Raw genomic sequence first — 15,286 nt, 5'->3', positions numbered from 1 at the left:
AATTACATGAAGACTTACTCTTTGTACTATCCATTCTATTTTGTATGTACGGAGCGCTATTGAAAGTGTGTACCAACATTTTTTTCTGTATGTCTAGTTTCTTTGAATGTGATTGGTGATACATTCTTGTCCACATTTGCTACAGCTGCTCCTAAGGCGCAGGGATCTTCTCTCTTTCTCTTATTGCTAATTGTACCACATAGCTATTTGGACGACCTGCAGGATGCTGAACCACTGCTATTCTGTCAAATCCTTGATCAATTTGCATGTGGACAGGCTGGCCTGGAGACATTGGTGGCAGGCGGTATGCTGATCTGTCATAAGAAGCTTTGGCAGCCATTCTGCGCTTGCTGATGTTCTCCTGTACTTCTGGCTCTACTCTGGATTCCAGGAGCTGCTTTGCCATTGGGATGCCTATGCTGGTGCGTCGTGCTAATAGGCACTGTGCAGGGGATGGAAGTCCATCTCGAGGCGTGTTTCTCAGGTTTATCAGTGCCAAGTATATGTCCAAGCCGTCTCATGCACACTTCTCCATTAGATGCTTTGCAGAGCGGACTGCACGCTCTACCAATCCATTTGACTGTGGGTAGTGTGGGCTACTAGTGATGTGCTGGAAGTCCCATGTATTCGCAAAGTCCTTGAACTCTCTACTCTTGAATTGCAAGGCATTATCAGTGATCAGCTGCTGTGGGGTGTCATGTGCTGCAAAGTGTCTCTTCAGCTTTGCAATGACCATGTGACTTGTGGTGCTGGGCAAGTAGTTTATCTCGAACCATCCTGAATTGGAGTCAACTAGTACTAGGTACTCCTTCCCCCTCCATTCGAATAGATCAGCTGCAAGAATGGACCACGGAAGATCAGGAATGTCATGGAGCAGCATGGGCTCCCGTGGCAGGTGTGGACGCAAGGCATTGCAGGGTGCACAAAACAAGACAGCATGGTCAATGTCACCGTACATGGAGGGCCAGAATGTGGTTTCATGGGCCCTATGTTTGGTAGCCTCCAGGCCGGGATGTCCCTAGTGCATCTTCTGGGTGTAGAACAGCTGAAGGGCAACCGGAATCACAAAGCGATGACCCCGCAGGATGACACCATCAGACACGGTGAGCTCATCTCTCATACTGTAGAAGGAGCGAAGGCAGTGCGGCAGTTCTTTGGAAGAGGATGGCCAGCTGTTGAGAATTACAGCAGAGAGACGCTGGCAAAGATCATCCGCAAGTGTAGCAGCATGCAGCTCTTCCAGTCGCTTGGTAGGGAGCACCTCCACAGCCATGACCTCATACTCATCTTCAGCAGCGTTCGTGTCAGTAGTCGAAAGGAAGGCTCAAGACAGAGCATCAGCAATGTACATTTCTTTGCCTCGCTTATATATGACATCCAGGTTGTACAGCTGCAGCTTGAGCATCATACCCTGAATACGGGAAGAAGCAGAGTGGATGGGCTTCTTCAGTATGGTGATGAGAGGCTGATGGTCGGTTTCCACCGTAAGAGGACAGCCATAGATGAAGTCATGGAAACGGTTGAAGGCGAACATCAGTGCCAACAGTTCTTTCTCAATTTGTGTATACCTGGTTTCAGTGTCAGTGAGAGCCCTGGAAGCAAAAGCCACAGGTCTGCGGTGTTGGAGGCACACGGCCCCTAGACCACTCTGTGAAGCGTCGGCAGAGAGGACTACCAGATCATGTACGTTGAAGTATTGCAGGACCGGTGCATTTGTCAGCATGGTCTTCAATTGATCAACAGCAGCCATGTGTGCGTCTAGGCAGCACCATTCTGAATCCTGGTGGAGTAGCTGCCGCCAAGGTGCTGTGGTTTCACTGTATTGCAGAACAAATTTAGACAGGTAGTTGGTCATACCCAGGAAGTGCTGCAGTGCCTGATGGTCAGCCGGAAGTGGCATTTGCTGGATGGCATTGATTTTATTCGGATCTGGTTGGACACCTTGACTAGTGAGCACGTGGCCCACGTACACCACTTCTGTAACTCTAAACTTGCATTTGTCTGGGTTGAGCTTGAGGTTCAAAGCACAGGCCCGTTCAAGTACCTGGTGCAGTCGCTGGTCGTGTTCTTCCTTGGGCCCTCATTCCGAGTTGTTCGCTCGCTAGCTGCTTTTAGCAGCCGTGCAAACGCTAAGCCGCCGCCCTCTGGGAGTGCATCTTAGCTTAGCAGAAGTGCGACCGAAAGGATCGCAGCGCGGCTACAAAAAAAAGATTGTGCAGTTTCTGAGCAGCTCCAGACCTACTCCTATCTTGCGATCACTTCAGACTATTTAGTTCCTGTTTTGACGTCATGAACACGCCCTGCGTTCGGCCAGCCACGCTTGTGTTTGTATCTGACACGCGTGCGCTTTTACACACACTCCCAGAAAACGGTCAGTTACCTCCCAGAAACGCCCACTTCATGTCAATCACTCTGCGGTGAGCAGTGCGACTGAAAAACTACTTTGGCTGTTGTGAAAGTACGTCGCGCGTGCGCATTGCGCCGCATACGCATGCGCAGAAGTGCCTTTTTTTGCCTGATCGTTGCGCAGCAACCGAAAACAGCTAGCAAACAACTCGGCCCCACACCAGGATGTCATCAACGATGATTTCACAGGGATAGCCGGCAAACAGTTGCTCCATGCAACGCTGGAAGACCTCACTGCCCGTAGTGAATCCATAGGGCATGCGAAGGAAGAAATACTGCCCTATCGGGGTCATGAAAGCGATGACCAGTGACAAAACTCTGTCTAAAGGGATTTGCCAGAATCCGCACTTTGCATCCAGGGTACTGAAACCTGTGGCACCTGGCATGTCAGCAATCACTTGCTCGATGGTGCGGAGAGGGTGATATGGATGCAGCAGTGCTTTGTTCAAGTGTACTGGATCAATACAAAGACGTACAGTCCCATCCTTTTTTGATGCGGCCACCATGGTGGACACCCACTGTGTTGCTTTCTCTATGGGGGCAATGACACCCAATTGAGTCATTCTGTGGATCTCTTTAATGATTTTGTCTTTCATTGCAATAGGGATCCTCTGGGGTGCATAGACAGTAGGTACAGTGGAGTCATCCAGCCTCATATGGTACACAACAGGAAGCTTGCCAAGTGAACTGCAATCAAATAAATCCTGAAAGTATTTTATCTCTGGGACGGTTATCTGTATTGCGTGTACCTCAGGTCCCAATTTGAGAAGGCCTAGCTTCATACTGTCAGGGAGGCCTGGCAATGGTTTAACCTTTTGATCCACAATGTGGAATAGCAAATCAGCACGGGTAAACTTTAGCTTTGTGGTACCCAGTGTGGTGATGATTTGGCCACCATAAGCTATCAAGTTGATCTTGTCTCGTGGGTTGATCTGCAGTTGGATCTATTTCATGTAGTTGTTTGTAGTATATGACATTGCACTTCGCTCCTGAGTCTATTTTGACTATGGCCACCTTGTTCGTATGCTTTGTTCTCAGTTTGATAAATATTTTGCCCTTCTCATACAGGTGGTCTACACTATCACAAACTGTTGTGCGAACCGATTCACACCCTGGCTCCGTTTCAACCTGGTTAATCCGCCGGGGGGAGCGGCTATAGCGTGACTCAGACTGTCGCTTTATGGAAGTTTGATCTTTGGAGCGGCAGCACCTTGCAAAATGATTCCATTTGCCACATGCATTACATCGTTTATCATATGCGGGGCAGCTTGGTATGTCAGGAGGGTGCTGTGCCGCGCAGTTCCCACACGTGGAGGATTGGTGCGGAACGGCCGCCATGACACACACCTCAGCGTCCTTTCTTAGTTCCCTTGTGCCCTTTTCAGACTGCTCATTTAACATATAGATATTTAAGGCAGGTTTTAATGTGAGGCCCTTCTCCAGCAGCAGCTGTGAACGTACCTTGTCGCTGCGTATACCGCATACAATTCTGTCACGGATGAGCTCCTCTGTGAGGATACCAAAATTGCACTTCTTTGCCAGCAGCTTTAGCGTGGAGACATAAGACTGTATAGTGTCATCACCCTTTTGGTTTGTGCTGTTAAAAACATGCCTGTCCATAATTACATTCTTTACTTGCATGCAGATCTCTTCAAAGTTTGCAATTAGGATGTCAGGATCCTCTCTGTCTTCTCCATCAGCGTATACAAAAGCATATGATTTGTCCACAACATCGGTGCCTGCGAGGTTCAGCAGCGTGTATGCCTGGACTTTTTTGATTTGTCTGAAAGGCCTGCTATGGAGTATACATGCCATTCCCTTTTAAACCTCAGGCAGTTGTCAGCCACATTTTCATCAAATATCAGCGGATCTATTCTCCTGAGACCTTGTGCCATGGCATCCCAGTTCTGTCACCATGTAGATGTGTAACAACAAAATTAGGACGACACTTGCAGCATCAGTGTAATACAGGTCTTAACTCAGCATGAGCCAGACACCAAGTGGAAGTAACAGGAGACAGGAAGTGAGTCACCTCGGCATGACATCATCTCCCATGATGCACAGCATGCATTTACAGTTACAATTATGATATTCAAATATACTGACCAGCTTATTTTTTAAGATTTTTTATTTGTCATTTGTATGTTTATATCTGGTCAAATATAAAAAAAAACATTGATTGAAGCAAGCTGGGTGTCTGCCATGTGTGAAGATGGGGAACACAGGGAGGATAGCTAAACCCCTTTCTTCACACAGGGCAGGTATATGCCCTTTCTAAAGTATAGGAGGCTCAGTGTAAAGTTGTCTTTTAAATCAAAGGAAAGTAGGCTTCCAGCTCACTCTGTGCTATGCTGTGTCTGGCTAAGTAGTACTTGCACTATACCTGACCCTCTTCACACCTTTGTTGCTGTGTTGATGGGTTTCTTGCTCTTGTACTTTGGCATAATCAAGCTACATTTGGAATATAACCGGTCTCTGGAATCCTGACTCGACCCCAGCCATTCATATCGTTTTTCAGAAAAATGAATACTTAAGAGAACAAATTGATGTATAAAGCAAGGAGAATTGCAAGCATAGTGCATTTAACTATAAATACTACTCTGTATTGAGAGAAAAAAAATACTAAAAAGGGAATTTCTAAAAATGCTCTTTGAGAATTTATGTGTGGTCACAGATTAAAGTAGCTTTAACACTGAATCTTTTTCTTTCCATACGTAGTGTAAAATAATTAAGCATGTATTTGCTTAAATTACTGCATTTTGGTAAGTTTATTGGTTGATTGCAAACCACTATATTCAGGGCCGCCATCAGGGAGACTGCCGGGACTGGAGACCCAGGCCCGGACATAGAGGGGGGCCCAGTCAAGTGTCTTATGTGGGCAGTGTTTAGATTTGGTGCCTCCCACAAGCCAATTGCGTCGTGTGGACTGCCGGGCAATAGGAATCAGCGGTGGGCATTTTAATTTGGCTCCAGGCATGAGCCAGTTGTGGCTTGTGGGCCAGTAGCCCATCAGTAGTTGCAGTGATGAACAGCATCATAGGTCTGCCCACTCGTGGTGCCTGATGTCAGATGTAGTCGAGAAGAGCGTTCAAGACAGCGGTGGCAGGAGATGGAAGAGGACATAACATCAACAGCTCCAGCAGCTGCAGAAGAGGCCAGAAGATGGCACCATCATACTGGTAGATGACCATGGCCGTATCAAAAAGGAAGAGCGACTGGGCACTGGTGTATGATAAGTTGTAACAGATAGTAGTAAACCAAAAATGGACAGTTACAATTGCTGGAAAGGAAATAAGACCTTTCAATTATAGTCCCTGTTGGTGGTGCGCCCAGAGCTAGAAAGTACAAGTACTGACAGGGGGAGAGAGAGAAAGCTCTTGTGTGGGCGCACTCTTATGAAAGGAAGAAAGATTCTTCAATTAGGAAATAAAAAAAAATTCAAAACATATATTTATTAATCCAAATTAGAACAATTACCCATCTGCGATCCAAAAGAGTGTGAGATAAAAAAAGAGAGTGTGAAAAAATATTTAGAATGTTCTGGTCTGTTAATCACGAGAGAAAAATTGGAAAGGCTGCAGACACTTAATAGTCTGACACCCGTTTCTCCTGACCAGTACAGATGTTCTGTATTAATGGGACCGAAAAAGGAGGTCAGTATTGTGTCTTAGAAAGACCACTTAGATTAGGTAAATGCTGTACACTTTGCTAGTCACCCGTTGAACCATATGGCACATGTTAGAAATGTATCTTGATAACCTGACGCTAGGAGAAATATAAGAAAAGGGATATGAGAAGGAAAAAGCAATTAGTGGTGATACTGCTGTTGGTGTCCACCCTTCAAAAGAAGGGGAATAGTTCCTACCCTACAACACCGGGTATTCCCAGGGAGTCTCCTCTCAAGGTACTGACCCAGCCCGACGCTGTTTGGCTTCCAAGATTGGACGAGATCGGGCATTAGCAGCGTGGTATGATAGTAGAGAGGCTATCTACCAATGAGAGTGCACCTATATACGAATGGAAGATTCGAGAGAAAGATAAGGCCATATAGTGCGTGGATCTGCTTTCCACGTTAGGCAAGGTAAAACAAGTGTCACTCAGTGGCGTTGTATACCCTGGATCGTGGATGAGAGTCCACTGGAAAATAGTAAGCAGAGAAAAGGATAAAGTATGCAGATTGGAGCCTATGGGGTTGGGTTGGTGGTTGGTATCCAGGGAAAGATAACAAATCAAGGTATGAGGCGTCAGGTGGGTTCGTGAACAAAATATGAATTAAGAGGAAAAAATGGAGGGTGGAGGAACTCGTTGGGCGCTGGAAAGAAAGTGGGCTGCCTTGGATGCACCTAGGGGTTTTCCTAATTACCCCAAAATGACATATGTAATACAAGAAAATGGTGTGGCCTGGGCACCCTCTTTCCGTGGTTTATACCAACTCAATGGATTTAAAATACACAAATTTAAAACAGGTGAACATGAATCACCTTTTAAATGACAGTGTTATAAATATAGCAAATGTTTAAAATCAAGATAAAGATTTAATATAGTAACAAGTGTAAAAAGACAATAATAATGTATCAAAACAGTAGGATAAAACAAGAGCGTACCAAATAGGTAGCCAAGGAGCCGCAGGTGGTATAATGTGGCAGGTTGGTCCGGACTTCACCCTGCTCTGGCTCCCAAGCTTACCAACGATAGTCCTGGTCCCAATACGCCAGTGTCCAGTACCTGTTTTAAATTTGTGTATTTTAAATCCATTGAGTTGGTATAAACCACGGAAAGAGGGCGCCCAGGCCACACCATTTTCTTGTATTAAAATATGAATTAAATATACATTCTAGTTGTGCATAGACATCTATGAGTACTATGGCAGAAAATCATTACTTGGGCACAGAAACAAACAAATCAAACATACATAGAGTGTGACATACTGCATAAAGCAGTTATAGTCAGGCAGTGTGCAAGGAGCAAAATTACCCTGTAATCACTAGGATTTGTGAGCTATAATATGCACAGAAAATTCTGACTACCTGGTCTGACAAGGTATTTAACATGCCAAGTAAAGATAAACGCATGTGGAAATAAATAGCAGTGGTGATTCAAACTTCTATTGAAAATAAGGAAAAATATACTCATAGGGTCAAATTCAGAAGGCAGGTGGTGACAAATAAAACCTCCATGGGAAGGTCCCGCTGTAGAATCCATGGAAAACGCGTTTCGCCTGTGGTCTTGTTCACTTCCTGGATCTCACAGCTGGTAATACATGAGGGGTTTAAAAACCCTGCAAGTGCGGGTAGCAGCCAATAGGCTGTGGTAGTCCAATTAGGCATAGGGACGGGAGTCTGGAAACTCCCATCCTGGCGCTGGAGGCCAATAGGGACGTGTATGTGGCGCCAATCAGAGCATGGGTGCGCCTATTGACAGAAGCGGATGGGCGGAGTAAGATCAGTGGGCGTGCGGACGCTCGCGAACGTGTGTGTGAGTGATACACACATAGCCAATCAAGACGGGGAATGGAGGGTCACGGGGATGAATATGATAGTGCCATGTTGAAAGAGGGGATGCCAGGAGTACATAGGATAAAGATACAATACGGCAATTTTGTAGAAAAAGGTATACTGGAGTTTGATAAGTTGGCTATGCACCTGAATGTAGCTGGTATTTATAAGGGTTGATGTAATGCCGAACCGGCTGGTATTAGCCAACTCAGCAAAGGGGCGAGAGATTAGACGATCCCCCTATTAGCGTAGGAAGCCAATAGGGACATGTGTAATGCGTCCCGGCCAATCGAGGCACGGGTGCGCCTGGGGCATATGCGGAAGGGCGGACTCAGGAGAGTGGGAGTAGAAAAGTTCTCGCTTGTATGTCTGGGTAATGTGTCCACTTACATCTTTGCTGTTTTGCTAAATATGGCACAACATGCAAAACACGGCTAAGCTGTTTTTCACGCGTAACAAGTGGATATATTTTAAAATTATTATTTGCCATGATAGAACATGTATAAAGTAACATATTAAAGAAGCAAATTAAGAAAAATCATAAGGCATGGCTAAATCTCTGAGTCTATGGCATGCAAAACTATGCCATACATGGCGGGATATAGCAAAGATGTATGTGGACACATCTGTATGTTACATTTACACTTCCTAACAGACATTGGTGGTCATTCCGAGTTGATCGCTAGCTGCCGTTGTTCGCAGCGCAGTGATCAGGCTAAAAATCGGCATTTCTGCGCATGCGTATGCACCGCAATGCGCACGCGTGACGTACGGGTACAAAGGCGTTTGTGGTTTTGCACAGGTTCTAGCGACGTTTTCATTCGCACTGGCGGCTGCAAGAAGATTGACAGGAAAGGGGCATTTCTGGGTGTCAACTGACCGTTTTCTGGGAGTGTTTGGAAAAACGCAGGCGTGCCAGGGAAAATGCAGGCGTAGCTGGGCGAGCGCTGGGCGGGTGTGTGACATCAAAAGCCAACCCTCCAACGTTAGAATCAACGCGCACGGAGAGTAAGTCCAGGGCTGTTCTTGTTTTGCACAAAATGTTTTTGCAGCCGCTCTGCTGTACAGGCGTTCGCACTTCTGCAAAGCAAAAATACACTCCCCGGAGGGCGGCGACAATGAGTTTGCACGGCTGCTAAAAACTGCTAGTGAGCAATCAACTCGGAATGACCCCCCTTATGCCAACCCCCAGGTTGGACACGGGCCTCCCCCTCTGTTAAGATGCCTGTGAGTGAGTGAGTGAGTGAGTGAGTGAGTGAGTGAGTGAGTGAGAGCTTTCGCATTTACAGATAGATAGATAGATAGATATATAGATATATGAGCCATGAAAATTAGCTTTCCACTTGTAAATAAGGTTACCTCTAATTACATGTGTGTGTGTGTGTGTGTGTGTGTGTGTGTGTGTGTGTGTGTGTGTGTGTGTGTGTGTGTGTGTGTGTGTGTGTGTGTATATATATATATAGGGTCAGATAGTCTGGCACTCCACTGATGCGCCAATTAATTAGCTCTGGTGCCCTCTAGATCGCAATAGCCACAAATAAAGAGTACAGTGCCGTTTCTTAAGTAACCATACTGCTGATTTTATTCCATCCAAAGTACGGTGTGACAGAAAACTTGGCAAAACAGTGATATAGCATAGAAATTTATCACAGGAGGCTTTTAAGTCACTGCTGGGAATAATATCTTGAGAATTGAGTAGATGTCAGTCTGTGGAGATAGACAGCGTCTTACTGGTTCACCTAACAGAGGTCAGTACAAGACAGGTTAGAAAAGACAGGTTATCATTCTGTACAGCCCTCACAGGAGTTTTTGATATTTTAAGTTTTCCTCTGTTCAATATTAAATCATGGTGTTTAGTCTAGGTAGACAAACATTGAAAGTAAAATAGATACTATACAAGACTGTAAAACATTAACTAATTGATGACATATATAACATTCTGCAAAACACCTAGGGTACAGTAACATAGAAACGTAGAATTTGACGGCAGATAAGAACCACTTGGCCCATCTAGTCTGCCCATTTTTTTAAATTCTTTAGACCAGGGATGGGGAACCTTCGGACCTCCAGCTGTTGTTAAACTACACATCCCAGCATGCCCTGCAACAGTTTTAGCATGGCCAAATAGCAAAACTGTAGCAAGGAATGCTGGTGCTTGTAGTTCATCAACAGCTGGAGGGCCGAAGGTTCCCCATCCCTGCTTTAGGTAATCTCATACCTTTTGAACCTTAGGTCTTTATAAGGATATTCATATGCCTATCCCATGCATGTTTAAATTGCTCTACTGATTTAGCCTCTACCACCTCTGTCGGAAGGCTATTCCACTTGTCCACTACCCTTTCTGTGAAGTTATTTTTCCTTATATTTCACCTGAACCTGCCTCCCTCCATTTTCAGTGTATGTCCTTAAGTTCTAATACAGTACTTCTCTTCCTTTGAAGAATGTCTTCCTCCTGTACCCTATTAAAACCCTTGGTATATTGAAAGTTTCTATGATGTCCCCCCTTTCCCTTCTCTGCTCCAAACGATACATGTTAAGATCTTTTAGTCTTTCCGGGTAAGTTTTGTGATGTAGGCCATGTACCTTTTTAGTTCCCCTTCTTTGTACGCTCTCTAATGTATTTATATCCTTCTGAAGATATGGTCTCCAGAACTGGACACAGTATTCCAGATGAGGCCGAACCAATGACCCATACAGTGGCATTATTACTTCTTTTTTTTTCTGCTGCTGATTCCTCTCCCTATGCAACCAAGCATCTGACTTGTCTTTCTATTTGCTTTGTTGCATTGCTTTACTGCCTTTAAGTCACTTGAAATAATGACTCCTAAATCCACCCACTACCACCTGTGGGACATCAAGGCTGCCACTGGTAACATTTCCTCCCCCCCCCATCCCTACTGCTGAAGGATGGGTAGGGGCCCAAGCACATTGCTTTGCCCAAGGGCCTACACTGCTGTTAAGATGGCCCTGTTTCTGGGTTTTTTAGTTCCCCTTCTTTGTACAGTCTCTAATGTATTTATATCCTTTTGAAGATATGGCCTCCAGAATTGAACACAGTATTTTAGATGAGGCATTACCAATGACCTATACACTGGCATTATTACTTCTTTCTTTCTGCTGCTGATTCATCTCTATATGCAACCAAGCATCTGACTAGCCTTCCTCATTGCTTTGTTACATTGCTTTCCTGCCTTTAAGTCACCTGAAATAGTGACTCCTAGATCCCATTCCTCCACAGTAGTTTGCATTATAGTACCCTTGATCAGAGGCGTGTCTAGGGTAGGGCGAGTGGGGCACGTGCCCTGGGCGCCTTGGCAGGCCCAGGAGAGGGGGGCGCCGCCAGCGGCCAGGGCATCATGCCCCACTCGCCCCCATCAACCCTAAATGTGAGGGGAGGAGAGCGCAGCGTCTCTCCCTTACCGCCGCTGCCAGCACTAGCAGCGCTGCTGTGTCCGGTCTCCGGCGTTAGCCAATCAGAGCTTGCGGACCGGCTCCTGATTGGCTGCCGGTCCGCGAGCTCTGATTGGCTAGCAAACTGGCGCCAGACAGCCGCCGGAGACCTGGAGCGGTGAGGGGACGGAGAGGCGCTGCGCTCTCCTCCCCTCACATATCAACAACAAGGCGGCCGGTGAGTGACCGGGGGGGGGGGGGGGTCGGCGGCACAGGGCACTGGGTGGGGCCTGGCACTGTGGGGCATGTAACTGGCACTGTGGGGCAATGTAACTGGCACTGTGGGGCAATGTTACTGGCACTGTGGGGCATGTATCTGGCACTGAATGGGGCATGTATCTGGCACTGTAGGGCAATGTATCTGGCACTGTGGGGCAATGTATCTGGCACTGTGGGGCATGTATACGGCACTGTGGGGCATGTATCCGGCACTGTGGGGCAATGTAACTGGCACGGTGGGGCATGTATCCGGCACTGTGGGGCATTGTATGTGGCACTGTGGGGCAATGTAACTGGCACCGTGGGCCATTTTCAGTGGCCACACCCCTTCTGGAGCGTGGCCACACCCCTTCTGGAGTGTGGCCACGCCCATATTTTTGGCAGGCGCGCGCACATCCTTCTTTTTTGTGTTTTTTTTTTTTTTTTTTTTGGGGGGGGCGCGACATTTTCCATCTTGCCCTGGGCTCCGAAAACCCTAGCTACGCCTCTGCCCTTGATACTATAATTAGCCTTTGGGTTTTTGAGACCCAAGTGCATGATTTCGCATTTCTTAGCATTAAACTGTAGTTGCCTCATTCTTAACCATTCCTCAAGTCTACCTAGAGCATCAGTCATTTTTTGAATGTGTCATCTGCAAAAAGGCATACTTTCTCTTCAATACCATTTGCAATGTCACCAACAAAGATGTTAAAGAGCACTGGTCCAAGTACAGATCCCTGTGGTACTCCACTGGTAACATTTCCCTCCATAGAATGCACTCCATTTACTACAACTGTTTCCTTTCCTACACCCATGTTCTTATCCATTTAACTGTTTTATAATCCAAGGGCGTAGCTACCATAGGTGCAGGCAGTGCAGCTGCTATGGGGACCAGAGCTGAGAAGGGCCCACCTTCCCTTTCAAAGTTACATGTGTTATACCTGTATACATTTTTTGCCATTAGGTGGTACTTAGGGGTCCTTTCAAACTTTTTCCTTGGGGCCTGCAATATATCTAGGTATGCCCCTGGACCTGTTCATTGTAGTGTGGTATAAAATGAACTGTAGGGCATTTTAATGTTATATAATATGAACCTGGGCCCTGTAATGAGGCACAATATGAATGGGGAGCACTATATTTCATAATGTGAATTGAGCACATTTCACTGGAGCAGTGAAACGCGTAAGTTTATTACTTACCTCATTGGGGACTACATTCAGCACTCTCCGGACCAGCCTCCCACATTTGGATATCTATTCTTAGGAATACAAACACCGGTTCCATGGACTGCATCCATCTTTGTCATAGCACTGGTGAGGACTTGGGACTAAAACCTACCCAGTACAAAGAACCCTCCAGTGACATAGGCACTTACACCATCGGACATTGCTAATAATCTGGGACTATTGACCAAAATGGATAAGGAGGTATTAAAATAGGAATGGAGGAATGCATTTGTGCTGTTTTGAATTACCCGCTATGTGAGGTTTTATATGCTATGTGAGATTTTATTAAGTTCATTTATACCTAATTAAATTCAATATTTTGAATTAATAATATTGTGTATATGAACATTCATCAATTAGCGCTGCTACTCTTTTGTTTATTTATTTTACTCGGTATAAAGGGACTAACTACCCCTTTTTTTCCTAGCAGCTGCTTAAGTTGCCAAAGCAGGTTCTGACCCAAGTGCCATTTTATATACCACGGTATATTACTATACATACCTACCCCTGTGGAGCTTACAATCTACAGTATATTCCCTACCATATGTACACTCACACACACTAATGCTAGGGTTTATTTTGTTGGGAGACAGTTAACCTACCAGTATATTTTTGGATTGTGGGAGGAAACCGGAGCACCCGGAGGAAACCCACGCAAGTACGGGGAGAATATACAAACTCCACACAGTTAAGGCCATGGTGGAAATTATACCCATGAACTAAGGGCCTAATTCAGACTCCGTCGCTGATGAGCGTAAATCGCTATGAAAAATTGTACGCACATGTGCAAGGTCCTAAACTGCGTTCTCTGCAGTAGACCTAGAGGGGGGGGCGGGAACGGGGTGTTGACGCTGCATTTTGTCGGCGTCAACGCTCTGTTTAAGGGGTGTGGTCCAGACAATGCAGGCATGTCCGGACAGTTGCTGTGTCAGGTCGCAGTGGCTGCATGATGTCACACACAGCCGCTGTGACTAAAACATGGGTCTGCAGGTAGGCTTTGTAGGCTGAGGGATACTTGAACCATGCAATGCTTTTGCATGTCTGCGTGGGCGGGGGGGGAGGCAGGACCTGGCATGCGGGGCGGACTTGGCCTGTGCTGGCTGTCCCCACACATGTCAGAGAAAATGATCGGAGATGTGCATTTTTTTCACACATCTACGATCAGGTCTGAATTACCCCCTTACTTCTGTGAGGCAGTAATGCTAACCATTACACCATCCATACTGCCCTAATATCTGCCTTTTATGTATTTTTTTTGTTTTGTTTTACAATATAATAACATAAAATCCTATTGGTGTCCTTAGATTATGATACATGCAGTAAAGTGTACAGGCTTTATCCTATTCCTGTAGACATTGGTGCAAGCTCACATTCTGGCTTGTAGAACTGTCTCAAAAAAACAACTCAGCACCAACATTGGCCCTCATTCCGAGTTGATCGCTCGCTGCCTATTTTCGCAGCGCAGCGATCAGGAAAAAAAATGGCAAAACTGCGCATGCGTACAGGCCGCAGTGCGCATGCGCAACGTACTTTCACACAAAAGTATGTAGATTTACACAAGGTCTAGCGACTCTTTTCCGTCGCTCTGATGATCGGTGAGTGATTGACAGGAATGGGGTGTTTCTGGGTGGTAACTGACCGTTTTCCGGGAGTGTGCTAAAAAACGCAGACGTGTCAGGAAAAAACACAGGCGTGCCTTGGGAAACGGGGGAGTGGCAGGGCGTGTTTGTGACGTCAAAGCAGGAACTAAACAGATTGAAGTGATCGCAAGGAAGGAGTAGGTCTGCAGCCACTCTGAAACTGCATGAAAAAATTTCTGCACTTTTCTGCTAACCTTTCGTTTGCACTTCTGCTAAGCTAAGATACACTCCCAGAGGGCGGCGGCTTAGCGTTTGCACTGCTGCTAAAAGCAACTAGCGAGCGATCAACTCGGAATGAGGGCCAATGTTAGGACTGCCATTCCAACTGAAATGAGCATAATAGAGAGAATAAAAACTCTAATAACACTGCTCGTTAGAACTTTATTGATGTCTTACATTAACCATGACAATAAGGGGAGTTGAAACTGTTTTTCTTTTTTTTTTTCACTTTTTTATAAATATAATGCTAACATCGATTATCTTGTTCTATTCCAATGCAGTCCGCCTCAAATGCAGAATTAGGGTATACAGAACACACAACACATTATACAAATTATAATAATATATATGATTTGAAAAGCTTTTTGCCGTTCCTCAGATGAAGACTATTTTGACAGATATATATTCAGAGAGCATCAATATACATTAAGATACATTTATATGTGACAGCTGATAGATTGCATAAACTATATCAAGTTATGCCGTTCGGTAGATGTAAAGGCTTAAAGCTACTTTAAATACTTTGTAATGTATTGTTTACCAAAACTGAGTAAGAATGTTCAATGTAGTTATATATGTGTTTCATTTCTTTTAACTCTGCAGCAATCGCTTAATGTGATTGGCATGAACTGTGTGGTGACAGTACAATTAC

General features: G+C 45.5%; 1 protein-coding gene and 1 pseudogene across 2 annotated transcripts in view; one reads left to right on the top strand and one right to left on the bottom strand.

The window, feature by feature from the left end:
* Window positions 1-15,286, top strand: part of SEZ6L (seizure related 6 homolog like) — a 607,177-nt gene that overhangs the window by 261,594 nt on the left and 330,297 nt on the right. The window lies entirely within an intron of this gene.
* Window positions 6,270-6,388, bottom strand: LOC134944647 (5S ribosomal RNA; annotated as a pseudogene).

This window comes from Pseudophryne corroboree, chromosome 1 (genome assembly GCF_028390025.1).
Source record: "Pseudophryne corroboree isolate aPseCor3 chromosome 1, aPseCor3.hap2, whole genome shotgun sequence".
Lineage (NCBI taxonomy): Eukaryota > Metazoa > Chordata > Amphibia > Anura > Myobatrachidae > Pseudophryne > Pseudophryne corroboree.
Note: the sequence above shows the minus strand (reverse complement) of the source record. Positions and strands in the feature narration are given on the sequence as shown.